At 34.8% G+C, this 15,964-nt stretch overlaps 1 long non-coding RNA gene across 1 annotated transcript; it reads right to left on the reverse strand.

The window, feature by feature from the left end:
- Positions 1–3,691: 3,691 nt before the first annotated feature.
- Positions 3,692–4,918, reverse strand: LOC110928151. The gene is made up of 4 exons (XR_002586172.2): positions 4,665–4,918; positions 4,445–4,580; positions 3,984–4,098; positions 3,692–3,918 (listed from the first exon to the last, which is right to left on the reverse strand). It is a non-coding gene; the product is annotated as an uncharacterized LOC110928151 (long non-coding RNA).
- Between the last annotated feature and the right edge of the window lie 11,046 nt (positions 4,919–15,964).

The following is a 15,964-nucleotide window of genomic DNA, read 5'->3' on the forward strand; positions in this document are numbered from 1 at the left end:
GTGAACCAAAATTGAAAATAAAATAGAGTTTTTATTAAATTGGAAAAGATGAAAAACTTTGGGTTAAAAGTAAAAAAACAGATGGTCTAAATTTCAAAATTGATGTTATTTATTAATCTAACTTATAATAAAAGACTCCAAATAATGACAGATGACATTCTCTCCTTCAACCTCATAAATTTTATTTATATTTATTTAATAAATTTCTTTAATATTGATATTAATTAATAACCAATATATAGATATCACTTATTTTTATCCTTATCTTTATCTAAAATTAATAAATAACTTCAATTTTGCAATTTAGAACCTTTGTTTTTTTTACTTTTAACCCAAAATTTTTCATCTTTTGCAATTTAATCTCAATCTTTTTTATTTTCAATTTTGGTCCACCATACTTTTCATCTTTCCCAAGTTTTTCGTTTCGTTCTAAATTTGGTGAGTTAACGCACCGCAACATGCATGTGGGGTTCAACATTTTTTCGTATATTTTTCCCGTTTGATTGGCCCGTCGCGTCACATCTATTTTTCTGCGTTTGACAAGTTCGTCCAACACGCGGGTCCTGGATAGACTTAGTTATTTTTTCTATGTTTTACGTTTCGGTTTAATTTCTCAGCAACGAACGTGTGTGATTCAAAGATTTTACGTTTGCTTTTCGCTCGGCGTTAATTTCTTCCCGTTTTTATTTATTTAGTTTTTCGAGCTTTTCCGGTGTTGGTGGTCGCTGACAATGGTATAGTATTGCTACTACTTAACACAGTTTTATGACAACCGCTGCAACGCAGGGGCTTAATACTAGTTTTAAATAAAGATAAGGATAAAAATAAGTGATTTCTATATATTGTTTATTAGGTTATAACCACGTGTATTACACGATGTTGGATAAATGTTGTTTTATATACGAAACAATAAAAAGTTATATATTTAAAAACCTCGTGTATTGCATTGCACGGGTTAAATAAACCCGTGTATTACACATATAGTCGTTATGATATGCTTAAAAAAATAAACTTTGATGTACTACTTATTTAATATAATACGAGAGGATTAAGACGCATTGGAATCCTAGTTTAATCACAAAATTAATAATACAATCTTAATTAAAATCTGACAGGGTTAAAAAGAGTTACTAACAACATATAAACAACTTAGGGGTTGTTTGGCAGCATCTGAATGGTTAAGTGTTGAATCAGTAAGAGGTCTGAACCATTAAGTGCTGAATCAGTAAGAGGTATGAACCAGTAAGAGGTCTAAACCATTAAGAGCCATTATAATGTTTAACTGTTCAGAGGCAAATGTCTGACTAATTCAAATTAGAGGTCTTAACAATTCAGACTCAGTAAAGTGCTTAACCATTCAGAGGCAAATGTCTGAACCATTCAGACATTTGCTCGCGAAACAAATAGTCTGAACCATTAAGTGCTGAACCAGTAAGAGATCTGAACCATTAAAAGTCCCATGAAGAGGTAAACAAACAGCCTCTTATTTATGTTGTTTCAAATACGGAGTTTCTTAAAATGGAATGTTGTCCAAAAAAACGAAGATGGGTAAACTTTTAAATAATCTATACTATATAATAAAAGAAACCACTTTAGGGATACTTGTCATTATATTAGACCATCTCTTATAGATAATTATAGTTTAAGTTTAATCTCTTCTAATTAATTATAGATAACCCTCCTACTAAATATTATTTAGTGTAATATCTTAAATTATAGATAATCCTCCTACTAAATATTATTACTTTAATATCTTATGGATAATTCTTATTTAGTTTAGTCTCCTTCTCATTTATAATTTTATTTATTTGAATTAATTATATTTGAACGGTTTGTTCAATTTGGTATCAAATAGATTTTATGAAATTTAAAATAAAACTAACTAATATTATTTGTCATTTTACGAAGTTTTAAATAAAGGGTTAAATTTATTGAGACTTGGTTAACAAATTTTGCAACAACAGAATAATCTATTTTTTTCACAAAAACCAAACTTTGTATTAATATATTAAATATTATTATTTTCACTATACAAAATTATATTTACTCGACCCATGTAATACATGAGGTTTTTTAAGATATAACTTTTTATTATTTGATATATAAAATTAGATTTATTCAATTCGTACAATACACAAGATCTTTTAAGTATATAAATTTTTTATTATTTAGTACAGAAAATTACATTTATTCAAACCGTGTAATGCGCATATTTTTAAAGATGTAATTCTTTTATTATTTGGTATATAAAATTACATTTATTTTGGTATATAAAATTACATTTATTCAACCCGTACAATATAGTTCTTATAGATATAACCTTTTTATTATTTAATATAAAAAATTATATTTATTCAACCCGTACAATAAATGAGGTTTTTAAAGATACAGTAGAAACTCGATAAATTAATACTCGATTATTTAATAAACTCTCTAAGATAATATTTTTTGTCGGCCCCGACTCGGGGATAGGGTGCTAAATTAAGAATTCGCTAAAATTATAAGATAATACATTTTTGATAATTTCTTTAGACCCTATATAAAATATAAATTAATAATTCCTATATTTATAGCAGATTACATGAATGATTTATGAATGTTTCTTGAAAAATGACTCAATTGTCTTTTGTTTTTTTGTTGAAATCAATTTCCCCTTGAATCTCATTTCCTTAGCATGGTAAGAACTTCTGTCATTGTTGTTTTTTTTCACACCTTTAAGATGGGAAGCCATGTTGTGTGTATGATTTGTTTGTGTTAACCTATTTTGATCTTTTATTTATATAGAAAAATATTTTTAATGTCCATAAAGTGATACACTGAACACAAGAAGCATAATAAGGTGGGAGATTGAAGGTTTCTTTCAAATTGGGTCGTTCGTTTGATATACATGTATTGTATACAATAATTAAGTGGAAGCTTGAAAGGTGTTTGTAAACTAAGTATTCTACTATAAATTAATAAAATATTAATTAATATATCAATTAATAATTATTAATTTATCGATTAATTAATAACTCTTTTAATTAATAATTTTTGGTGGTCCCAAGTGTATTATTTTATAAAGTTTCTACCGTATATTGTTTTATTATTTAGTATATACAATTTATTTATTTAACCACGTGTAATACACGGGGTTATAACCTAGTATAATATATAAAGTTTGGATAAAAAATAAAAGGGAACATACTTTTAAAATAAAAAGAAAAACAAATTATTTACCCCATATTAATATTTGAAAAAACACATTTTAACAAAAAAAAATAATATGCGTGGCAACGTACTTTTAAATCAAAGATACTATATTTACCTTCATATAAGTTTTGAAAATAATTTCGATAAACGAATATATGAACATTAAAATAGAATATTTGGAAAAACAAATTTTATTTTAAAATTAAACTTTTAAAATGGATACTTATCATATTTAACTAGGTGGATTCACCCTCGCGTTGCGTCGGGAATTCGACCAGTATCGCTTTGGTTCATTATGATACTGCACTCTAAACCGATACAAAAATCTAATACATTAAGTCGTGATATGCCAAAAGGATATCAAAACGTGTTTTGTGTCGATGCAAAAACGGGTCGTAACCTCAACATCGGGTTAACGGCCCATTAAAAAATGTGATAAATGCCTCAATGAATATGCTAATATGAACCATAAACAAAAACCCAAAAACCTCATGACATGATTGTTAACAGAGATGGTACATAGAAAAATATGATGCAAAGTGGAAGAGGTGTTGTGGTGTGTTATTTCTGTGTAAGGAAACCATTGAAGTTGCTTTACCAGATCTTATGCAAGTTGTGTGGGTTACAATCTTCAACATTCATCTTGAAGCGCACATATGTAATCTTTGATAGAATAGCAAGACTGAAGGCTGATCGTTGCATCAAGATATGTTATATTCTTTAGGTCTATGAATGCAAAATACGATGTTTAGTAGAAATAACAATTAAGTTATTTAAAAGGTTAAGCTTACGTCATTGTCGAGATTCTGATATTCAAGTTGTTATAGGGGGTGTATGCGCCTCTTTCCCCTGCTAAATGAAGTGTCACAGCACTATCGATAATAGTTTTCCATCGAGTTCAAGGGCCTGCAGATATAATTATGCTTGTTAGTTTAGAGAAAAAAAAATACTAATTCTATTATATACATAAACCAAATAAGAAATCCAGTATATAAAATACATTTTAAACAGGTCAATCTGCAAACCTAGTGGGTTGTCAACAACATAGACCATTTAATTATGACATGTTCGAGGGTGTAACCAAAAACTTACCCGAACCCCTTCACAGGTCGACCTTACCCTATATATCAAAAAGATCTCAGAAGGTTGAAAATTTTTTATGTTGCAAAATTAATGAATAGCGTTCACAAATCTCAAACCCAACTACATATTTAACAACTTGACTACCAATAATGCATTAGAGAAATATTACATGAGGCATGCCAAACGGTGGTGCATTGGTGAAACTCTCATTTCACCATTGGCAGTGGTGGTCCTAGTTGACCGTATCCACCACCCATACCCTACGATTCAGGTTGAGCGAGTGGCCGTAGTTGGGCATACATGTTCTACAACCAACCAATGCATAGTCATTAGTAACTTCCATTTACTGTACAAGGTGATGATAAAAAAATATTAAAAATAGCAAAAACCTGCTACTTGATTACATCCTGCTCTTCAGTCTCCTTAGGTTTACTCTCCTTCTCCATTTCAATCTTGTCCTTGATTAGTTCATCAACATTTGCGAGTACATTCACGGATAAACTGCAAGAAAACCAAATAACCGAAACTTGAATATCCAATCTCCAATCGCAGTAAACTCCCTTAGGCACACAAAAATAAACATCATTACACATCATCTAGTCATCTAGTCATCTTCGACCGTATACAACCACACATTTTTATTCACAACATTCACGGATGAACTGCAAGAAAACCAAATAACCCAATTCTAATTCTCAATGAAATCTAATTACAGCCCTAAATCTCCACATAAACTCAGAAAGACGAAATAATAACCAACATAAAGTCACCTGGACGTTGGCGATGCGGTGCGTCACATTCCCGGCAACCAACGAGCGACGAACAGAGCTGGAAGGCGAGATGCTTTTGTTGGTTCAGTTCTGTTTGTTCATGAAGGAAAACATATATAAATCATACCTGTCACAGCAGATAGAGCAGAAGAGAATCCAGTGAGAGAGTTCGACATGCCTGTCATCTTGATCTGGTTCCTCCTTAGGGTGCTGACTGATGATGGGAACTTAGAAACCGAAAAGGGTATCGGTTATGGAGAGGAGGCCGAAAACCTTATTGATGTTATGACTTATGGGGTGTGAATTGTGAAACTGAGTAACCCTTAAACCTCCACATAACTCTCCTTATATAAGCACCCAGGAGGAAACCTAATTAGTTACTAAGGGTAATATGGTCCATCAACAATTACCAACTAATTAAATAATAGGTTCTAATATATTTTGATCTCTATAATGTAAATGATTAAGATGGCTATAGATTAAATATTATACATAACATATTTAATCTTACATTCTCCCACTTAGCCGAGTAATCATTTACTATGAGTATTAGATAAGCCTGATCAGGAGTTAACACTCATTTTAGCCTTAAACAAGTACTATAGCAGAAAAATACAGCCGTTGAATCATTATGCGACTCAGGACCCCCATTAATCATACTATAGCCTTAATTTAAAACCTAATCATCATGATCAAAATACGCGTAAGCCCTTTGTTTGATTTGTAATTTTTTATTTGTCTATATGCCATTATACCGGTTGAACATATTCTAATAGACATACAAAATCAAACTTGAGGAAATTTCATTAAACATAAAACATAAGCTAGTACAATATGCTCAAATAAGGTCTTTACATAATCCCATATTCCGAACATGTTCTTCGTAAACCTTAGGAGGGAGACCTTTAGTCATCGGATCCGCAAGCATATCCTTAGTACTAATATACTCGATACAAAGATTATTTTCCTCAACACGTTCACGTACAAATAGATATTTCGTATCGAGATATAAACCAGCTCCAGTCGAACTGTTACTGTTCGAGAAACTAACGGCAGCTGAATTATCACAGTAAAGCTTCAATGGTCTAGAAATGGAATTAACAATTTTGAGTCCAGTGACCAGGTTTCTAATCAACATTCCATGACAGGTTGCGTTATAAACAGCAATGTACTCTGCCATCATTGTGGAAGTTGTGGTCAACTGTTGTTTATGACTCTTCCAAGAGATAGGGCCGCCTGCTAACATAAAGATATAGCCCGAAGTGGATTTCTTGTCATCTTTGCATTTGGCAAAGTCAGAATCAGAATAGCCCACCACTTCTAAATGATCACTTCTTCTATAAGTCAGCTTATAGTCTTTCGTCCCTTGCAGATATCGAAGTACCTTCTTAGCTGCTTTCCAATGATCTAAGCCAGGATTAGTCTGATAACGGCCTAGCATTCCAGCAATATAAGCGATATCTGGACGAGTACAGACTTGAGCATACATCAAGCTCCCGACTACTGATGCATAAGGTATCTGGCTCATTTGCTCCTTCTCAACCTCTGTTGTCGGACACTGAAACGAACCGAAAACATCTCCCTTAACTACTGGAGCGACGGAGGGTTTGCACTGTTGCATGTTATACCGTGTAAGGACACGATCTATGTAGGCCCTTTGGGACAATCCTAAGATCCCTTTGTTTCTATCTCGGTGAATTTCGATGCCAATGACGTAAGATGCATCTCCGAGATCCTTCATGTCGAAGTTATGCGAGAGTAACCGCTTCGACTCATGCAACATGTCTAAACTATTACTTGCCAATAGAATGTCGTCAACGTAAAGGACAAGTATAGTAAAGTTGCTCCCACTCATCTTGAGGTAGGTGCATTGATCCACTTGATTCTTCATAAAACCTTGCTTCTTCATGACTTCATCAAACTTGAGGTACCACTGACGTGATGCTTGTTTTAACCCGTAAATGGATTTCTTCAGCTTACAGACTAGATGCTCCTGACCTTCAGGCTCAAAGCCTTCAGGTTGCTTCATGTAAACATCTTCGTCCAAGTCTCCGTTAAGGAAAGCGGTTTTAACGTCCATCTGATGCAGCTCTAAATCGAAATGAGCTACTAGGGCCATGACGATCCTTAATGAATCTTTACGAGAGACAGGTGAAAACGTCTCTTGATAATCAATTCCCTCTTTCTGAGTGTAGCCCTTTGCAACCAATCTCGCTTTGTAGCGTTCAACGTTACCATTTGGATCCAGTTTTGTTTTGAACACCCATTTGCATCCTACGGGTTTGACTCCGTTGGGTAATTCTACCAAATCCCAAACGTCATTTTTCTTCATGGAATCAAGCTCATCAATCATTGCTTTATTCCATTCAGAAGACTGATCACTGCTAATGGCTTCATTGTAAGAGATAGGATCATTGAGCTTTCCGGAATCCATTTCAGTCAGGTAGGTAACATAATCATCCCAATTAGGAGGCCTTCTTTGCCTGGATGACCTCCTGAGTAGATTATCGGGTTCAGCGTTGTCTTGGTTTTGAGCGTTTGATGTGCCTTCGTCATGAGGTATAATGGGTTCTGATTGTAGAGGTGAATTTGGAGTTGGTGCAGTAGCTTCAGGTGTAATAATTTCATTGGGTACAAGAGGAGTAATCGGAGTAATGGTAAGCGACGAGTCTCTCCCCCCCGCGTCTTGTACTTCTTGCAATTCTTCGTAAGGGTTGGTACTGCTCCCACTGACCTTGAAATTCTCCAGGAACGCAGCACGCTTGGTTTCAACAATACGGGTGTCATGGGAAGGACAATAGAAACGATAACCCTTAGAGTTCTCAGGATACCCGATAAAGAAACAGGTAACTATCTTAGGGTCAAGTTTCCTTAGGAAAGGATTGTAAAGTTTTGCTTCAGCAATGCAGCCCCATACTTTCATATATTTAAGACTCGGTTTCCTTCCTGTCCAAAGTTCATAAGGAGTTTTAGGGACAGACTTAGAAGGAACTCTATTGAGTATATGAACAACTGCTTTTAACGCTTCAGTCCAGAGGAATAATGGTAAGTTAGTGTTGGCTAACATACTGCGCACCATGTTCATAAGGGTACGGTTTCTTCTTTCAGCGACACCGTTCTGCTGAGGTGTACCAGGCATGGTGTATTGGTTCATAATCCCCTGGCCCTTACAAAACTCATAAAATGGACCAGGAGCTTGACCCACATCAGTATGTCTTCCATAATACTCACCGCCTCTATCTGATCTCACAACTTTAATCTGACGATCTAATTGCTTTTCAACTTCAGCCTTATAATCTTTAAAAGTTGCTAGAGATTCAGATTTCTCCTTAATAAGATACAAGTACATGTAACGAGAATAATCATCAATAAAAGTGATAAATGAAGTATGTCCTGTTATGCCAGCGATTTGGTAGGGACCACTAATGTCAGTGTGAATGAGTTCTAATAAATTAGAGCTCCTAGTGGCACCTTTCTTATTCGCTAATGTCATTTTACCTTTAAGACATTTGACACATGTTCCGAAGTCAGAGAAATCGAGAGGAGGTAAGACTTCATCCTTTACGAGACGATTTAATCGCTCTTTTGAAATGTGGCCTAAACGCTGATGCCACAACATGGATGAAGTCTCTAAGTCTCGTTTCTCTTCCATCTTTGTGAGTGATTCATTAATGTTATATGACAACAAAGATTTGGAAAAGCCATCATCTAGTTCTAATCTATAGAGACCTCCATCCAGAACACCAGTACCATAAAGAACAGAATCATAATGGATAGAGAGTTGGCGATGACCATGGGAAACAATAAAACCGTCCATGTCTAACTTTGGTCCTGATACAAGGTTTCGAGTTACCTCAGGAACATATAAGGTATCATAAAGTTTAATACATAAACCAGTTTTCATAACTAATTGTAATGTTCCAATGGCCTTCACTTCTAATTCTCGATCATCCCCAACCTTAAGCGTTCTTTGGTTTCTTTCCAGCTTCCGGATTGAAAGGAATCCCTGAGTAGAATTGGTAACATGAACCATAGAACCAGAATCAAACCACCAAGAATTAGCAGGAACACTTAAATTATAGGACTCAAGTATCATAAAATAATCGTTACCTTTCTTAGCCAGCCACTCCTTAAAGTCAGGGCATTCCTTCTGCATATGTCCTGTCTTTTTACAGAACTTGCAGCGGATACTGCCTAAGGAGTTCTTAGAGCTGGAAGGTGCACTTGTATTAGAATTAGGATTAGACTTATGGACTTTAGAAGCATCCTTCCTTTGATAATTGTGCTTCCTTTTCTTAGGATTGGAGGTAGTGAAATTGGCAACATCAGTAGTGCGATCCATCCTCATACGCTCCTCCTCCTGTACGCACATAGCGACCAGCTCACTCATCGTCCATTTTTCCTTCTGAGTGTTGTAATTGATCTTGAATGCTTCAAAAGAAGAAGGAAGCGAAGTAATGATGAAATGAACAAGGAAACCATCACTGATTTCCATTTCCAGCCCCTTCAGCTTATTGGCCATGTCATTCATCATCATGATGTGCTCGCGAATGCCGCTCCTCCCATCATACTTAGTTGTCACCAGCTTGAGAATAAGGGTACTAGCGTGCGCCTTAGACGTCCCTTTGAACTGAGCCTCCACATGTTCCAAGTAGGTTTTAGCATCTTCAGAATCAGGAATAGCTCCCCTGATTGCATTGCTTATGGATTGCTTCATAAACATGAGAGACATGCGGTTACACCTAGTCCACTTTTCATGAGTTAACTGCTCAGCAGCAGTACTTTGAGTGGTAAGGTCCGCTGGCTTTTTCTCTCTTAGAGCATAATCGAAATCAAGCAATCCGAGAGTAAGCATGAGAGCATCCTTCCATGCAGCAAAGTTATCACCAGTCAAAGGTGGAATCCCGCAGTTGGGTGCTGATAGTGGAAATAAGATGAGCAAGTTATGATACTAAGGAAGAAAAACTAATGTGATCTATGGGCACGTTAAACTAAGGCAGGCAAAATAATGACCATTTTACATAATGAAGCTGTGATAATGTCTATTACTAACATCAAAATAATAGACTTAACTAAAAAATTCTACTTAAACGAAGACAAAACAGCTTTGGCCAGAAGTGTAATCATTTAAGCATATGTGCAAAGTGGTTGTAACAAATCAGCTTTGGCCAGAAATTGAAACAATCACTTTAGTTATGCACTTGCTAAGTATGCCATCTATGAAAGAATTAAATCAGCTTTGGCCAGATATTAAAACATTCATGCTTATGATACACACTTAGCATAGCTTTCGTAATACTTGAATGATAAGTAGATGTATCAAGTCAGCTTTGGCCAGAAATGATATATCAAAAGCTCATTCAAGTTAAGCTATTCTGGTTTTGCAAAAACATTATCTGATTCTGATTTGTTAACTAAGTAAATTACAAAACCATTCATTTAATAGCAAACCACCCGTTAGCGCGGATCGACTAATGACGTTATGGTTGCGAGTCGCAACTACGGTCTCCACTAATGACGTTTTGGTTGCGAGTCGCAACTACGGTCTCGACTAATGACGTTTTGGTTGCGAGTCGCAACTACGGTTTCGACTAATCACGTTATGGTTGCGAGTAACAACCTCATGGTCTCGAGTAATGACGTAATGGTTGCGAATAGCAACCTCATGGTTGCGAGTGATGACGTTATGGTTGCGAGTAGCAACCTCATGGTTGCGAGTTGTAGACCTTTTGCTCTCGAGTAGCAACCTCATGGTTGCGAGTAGCAACCTCATGGTTGCGAGTAGCAACCTCATGATCTCGAGTAGCAATCTCATGGTCTCGAGTAGCAACCTCGTTAACAGCTGTTAATTGTGATATCATAACCGAAAATTCGAAATCTAAGGGATTATGGGATATTATTTCCTGTTTTAAAGTGATCTAATTTTATCAACATATTTCGAAAATTAATAACTGTTTATCTAATAACAATTTCGAATAAAAATTAAAAGATAAAATTAGATCAAACATGGAAAAAACACCCATTAATCCTAAATCATTCCAAAACATAATAGAAATCTTCGAATTTTCTCATGAACATGATGAACCCTAATCATAAAAAAAATAAAATTCTGGAACCCGAAACCTGAATTTTAATAATTTTACTAAACAGATTTCGGCTAAAATTATAATCCAGTTAATTCGGTGAACAAACAATTAATCTTTTTCATCGAAAATCATGATTTCGAGTCGCAACCTGATGAACTCGTAATCGGCTGTTATGGTTTTAAATGTTTCAAAATTCCGTTTTCCAAGTTTCAATCCCAGAATTATGGATACGAAAACAGAACTGACTAATCAACATATGCTCTGATACCACATGTTGGTTCAGTTCTGTTTGTTCATGAAGGAAAACATATATAAATCATACCTGTCACAGCAGATAGAGCAGAAGAGAATCCAGTGAGAGAGTTCGACATGCCTGTCATCTTGATCTGGTTCCTCCTTAGGGTGCTGACTGATGATGGGAACTTAGAAACCGAAAAGGGTATCGGTTATGGAGAGGAGGCCGAAAACCTTATTGATGTTATGACTTATGGGGTGTGAATTGTGAAACTGAGTAACCCTTAAACCTCCACATAACTCTCCTTATATAAGCACCCAGGAGGAAACCTAATTAGTTACTAAGGGTAATATGGTCCATCAACAATTACCAACTAATTAAATAATAGGTTCTAATATATTTTGATCTCTATAATGTAAATGATTAAGATGGCTATAGATTAAATATTATACATAACATATTTAATCTTACAGCTTTCTCAAAGCTGTGGTCGTGTTTCAAAATTGTATCTACCACCTTCGTTACTTGTTGATCCCGTGAAACCCTATCCGTTGCGTGGTCCCTCACTCGGAGGGTGTTTGGGGTTCCTTTTGTTGAGGAAAAAAGGACTTTTGAAGGGAAAAAAGGACTTTTGAGGGTGTTTGGCTTTTCTTTTGAAGGCAAAAGTCCTTTGCAAAAGCTAGAAGTCAGGTTTTTCTGACTTATTTTTTCCAAAAGGACTTTTAGAAAAGTTGAAAATAAGTTAAGCCAAACATGCCCTCGAACTCGTTACCGGCCGTCGTTGTTGTGGCTGGAGTATGGGGGACTGCGTGAGGACTTCGCCAACGACGTTGCTCCTTCGAAATCGCGTTTTCTGTCTCTCCCGTCGGTGGCCGTCTAATTTTTCCTCTCCTAGTGCATGTTTGGCTTTCCTTATTTTGAGGGCAAAAGTCCTTTTTTAGGGCAAAAGTCCTTTTTTTTGGTGTTTGGCTTTCCTTATTTTAGGCAAAAATCCTTTGTTTTGGGCAAAAGTCAGGATTTCCTGACTTTTCTTTTCCAAAAGTCCTTTTGAAGAAGTTGAAAATAAGCTAAGCCAAACATGCCCCTATTTTTCCTTCTGGATGTGTGTGAGGGTAGATGGGGGGGTTTTACTCTACTCGTGGGTTGAAGAAAAAAGGACAGGTGTTGTTTTTGATGGAGCTAGTCCATTGGTTGGTGAAACGAACCACTGTTCATATTAATATTAATATTAATATTAATATTAAATTAATATTAATATTAATAATAATAATAATAGATACTAAAATAAAATAAAATAATAATAGATACTAATAATAATTAATTTATAAAAATCAAGTATAGAAAAATGAGAAATACTTATTATATTTATTTAAATTTTGAAAATTAAGTAGAGATAAATGAGAACAAATATATTTTAGGCCAGAAAACTCTATGGAGATCACCCCAAAGGTGACATGTGTCTTCCATTTGATTTATTAGATTTGATTAAATATTATTGACAATAAAAATTTGTATTAGATTAGATTTTAGACTTGATTAAATATTATTAATAATAAAAATTTGTATTAATTTAGATTAAATATTATTATTATTAGTATTCTTAATAATTTTAATCAATTAAATGAGAGAATGACAAGTGTCCCAAAACAGGTTTCTTTTATTATATGGTATAGATTAATTAATATTAATATTAAAAGAAATATTAAACAAATATAAATAAAATTTATGAGGTTGAAGGAAAGAATGCCATATGTCATTATTTGGAGTTTTTATTATAAGTTGGATATATCGAAATAGTCATTATTATATAAAATAATAGGCGGCCAAACTGTCCAAAAAAAAGAAAAAAAAAACAAAACAAAAAAAAAAGCCCTCAAAACTTATCATTGCAGCTACAATATTGTGGGTAAGGCCAGTCGGGACGCTCTGTGGTGGCACGGTGACCACGCATGGAACCCCGTGGAACACCGCCGCCACCCAACTTCACCACGCGTGAACAATAAAACGCGTTGTAGCCATAACGCGCGAAGATGATGATGTTACCGTTGATATTCGAACGTTATGTGACCATTTGACGATGAGAAAAAAAATACTATATATATACCATCCACGCAAATACATATTTCACCCACACAAATACATAATATTATACCACTTTCTTGCATAAAATGCAATTTCCAACCGATTCGTTTCCGCTAGACACCGAAAGCTCTTCGTCTTCCCACGATGACACACTTTAATTTTTCTAGAAGGTGTATAACGAACTTGAAGGTTTGAGCCGCCCAAAGAAGATGATGGTGGATCGTGATCGTATACATGCTAACGAAGTGTTAATGAAGGATTATTTTGTGGAGAATTCAGTTTACAATGTCGAAATGTTTAGAGATCGGGTTCGTTTACCAAAAGATTTATTTTTAAAGATTGTAGGAGACATCGAAGCAAGCGAAAAATGGTTTCAAGAACGTTATGACAGGAGGGACAAACGAAGTTTCACGCCGATACAAAAATGCACATCCGCCATTCGCCAACTAGCGACAGGTAACCCTCTCGATCAATTTGATGAATACTTAGCTATGTCGGAAAAAACTTCATGTGAATGTTTGCAATTCTATTGTAACGTGATCATTAAATTGTATGTCAAGGAGTTTCTACGTAAACCGACGAGACACGACATCGCACATATTTATGCGTGCATGAGGCTAGATGACATTTTCCAGGGATGTTCGGTAGCATCGATCGTACATATATCAAATGGAGAAATTGTCCAAGAGAGTTGCGAGGGACGTATGTTAGGGGTGACGTCAAAAGACCAACCATCATACTTTAAGCGATAACGTCGAATGATTTATGATTTTGACATTTATATTTTAAAACATTTCATTCAAATTACAATTCCAATTTCTTTAAAAAAATTTCGAACCAAACAACCCCTTTGTGTTTTTTTTAGCATATTAGTCCTAATTGGTTAAATCAAATGAATAATCAAGATCTTAAAAACACTATTCCTTTCCATCATCCTTTAATTTAATTAATAGATATAATAGATATAATATAATATAATATAATTTTGTTAATAGATGTAATTAATAGATATAATACAATATAATTTTGTTAATGTTTAATTTATTAGTTATCATCATACTCAGTAAATCTCACTAATAGTAAAGTTAAGGTAGGGTATGAGAAGAATAAGATATAAACAACCTTATCTCTACCTCGTAGGAATAGAAAGACTGTTTTCCATTGACCCCGGTTGATGATTGTAAATCTTACACAAATATAAAATCAAATCCTAGCTTAAATAATACAAAAGTTGTTAATAGACGACTTTTCCATCACCTCTTTGTAGGTGGTGATTGTCTGATTGATGGTTACAAAATTGATTTTAAACTTTTAATTATGAATAAGTCTAGCATCACTATGGATAGTCGGTAGATGATTAAAAATCATTTTCTTATGGTTGGTGGATGTGATTGATTTTATTTCAATTTGAAAAATTATTTCTTAATCATAATGTTAGCATTTTCCTTGAATAATAAGTAACGTTTCAAAAATCTGTAGGATATAACGATCTATTACATTCTGGAAAAATAAATGTAAATCATTATTGTCTGAAAATATAAGACAAAACAGAAAACGTAGAAAATTAACGAGACTATAGAATATTTACATGATTAAGAAGATTTAAGCATACGATTATTAGTTTACCGTTTGCCGTGTTGATCGACCGAAAATCTACTTGCGAATTGCAATCTGCAATGGACACTTGGGTGAAATCTTCAACTGCCATGTAACTAAAAAATTTTCACCGAGACCGAGGCAAATGTAAATTAAAATCAAATACCAACAGATAATAGTGTTTTCGGTCTGGTTTCAGACCGATTACAGCTTGGTTGGTCGTAACCAAGTGTTGGGTTTTGGTACACATGATGGTAGGCCGATTTTACAACCAAGCCGTATACAGTAAGTTTATTACATAAGATGGTAGATCGGTCTTTTTATCACGATAATAAGCTTACACACAACCTAAAAACTAATTATATTTGTCTCGGGACCTAACTCTTCATGCTAAAATTAGTTTACTTTGTCAAATACTTAGACTAGAGGGTATGGAAAGCCCCATCCTCAAGATGATGGGCCGTCACGTCACCGCCACGTAGGAAGGGCTTGAGGGTGATAGACCTAGGGGGGTGAGAGATGAACCTCTTTATATATATATGTATGTATGTATAGGTATATGTGAGAGAAGGAGAGAGACCCGTCGACTTCGTCTGTGGGGAGCCGGATACGCCGGGACGGAAGCAGGGGGCGGTGTGGGGGACCGGCACCGGGCCTCGCCGGGCCTAAGCCGGCCCCCATACCGCTTAGTCTTACTAACCTTATTTCTTTTATTGCTAAGATAGTGATTCAAGATACAAAAAAATAAAAAATAAAAATAAAATAAATAAATGGAACGGATGATATATTACATAACCTTAACGAGATTAACAAAGGCCACAATTAATTTTAGTTTTTATATTTTTAACTCACAGCCTTATAATATAGGAGCAATTACCTCTTTTATATTATTTATATCGTGTGACACTTCATACATTACG

This window comes from Helianthus annuus, chromosome 3, assembly GCF_002127325.2.
Source record: "Helianthus annuus cultivar XRQ/B chromosome 3, HanXRQr2.0-SUNRISE, whole genome shotgun sequence".
Classification (NCBI taxonomy): domain Eukaryota; kingdom Viridiplantae; phylum Streptophyta; class Magnoliopsida; order Asterales; family Asteraceae; genus Helianthus; species Helianthus annuus.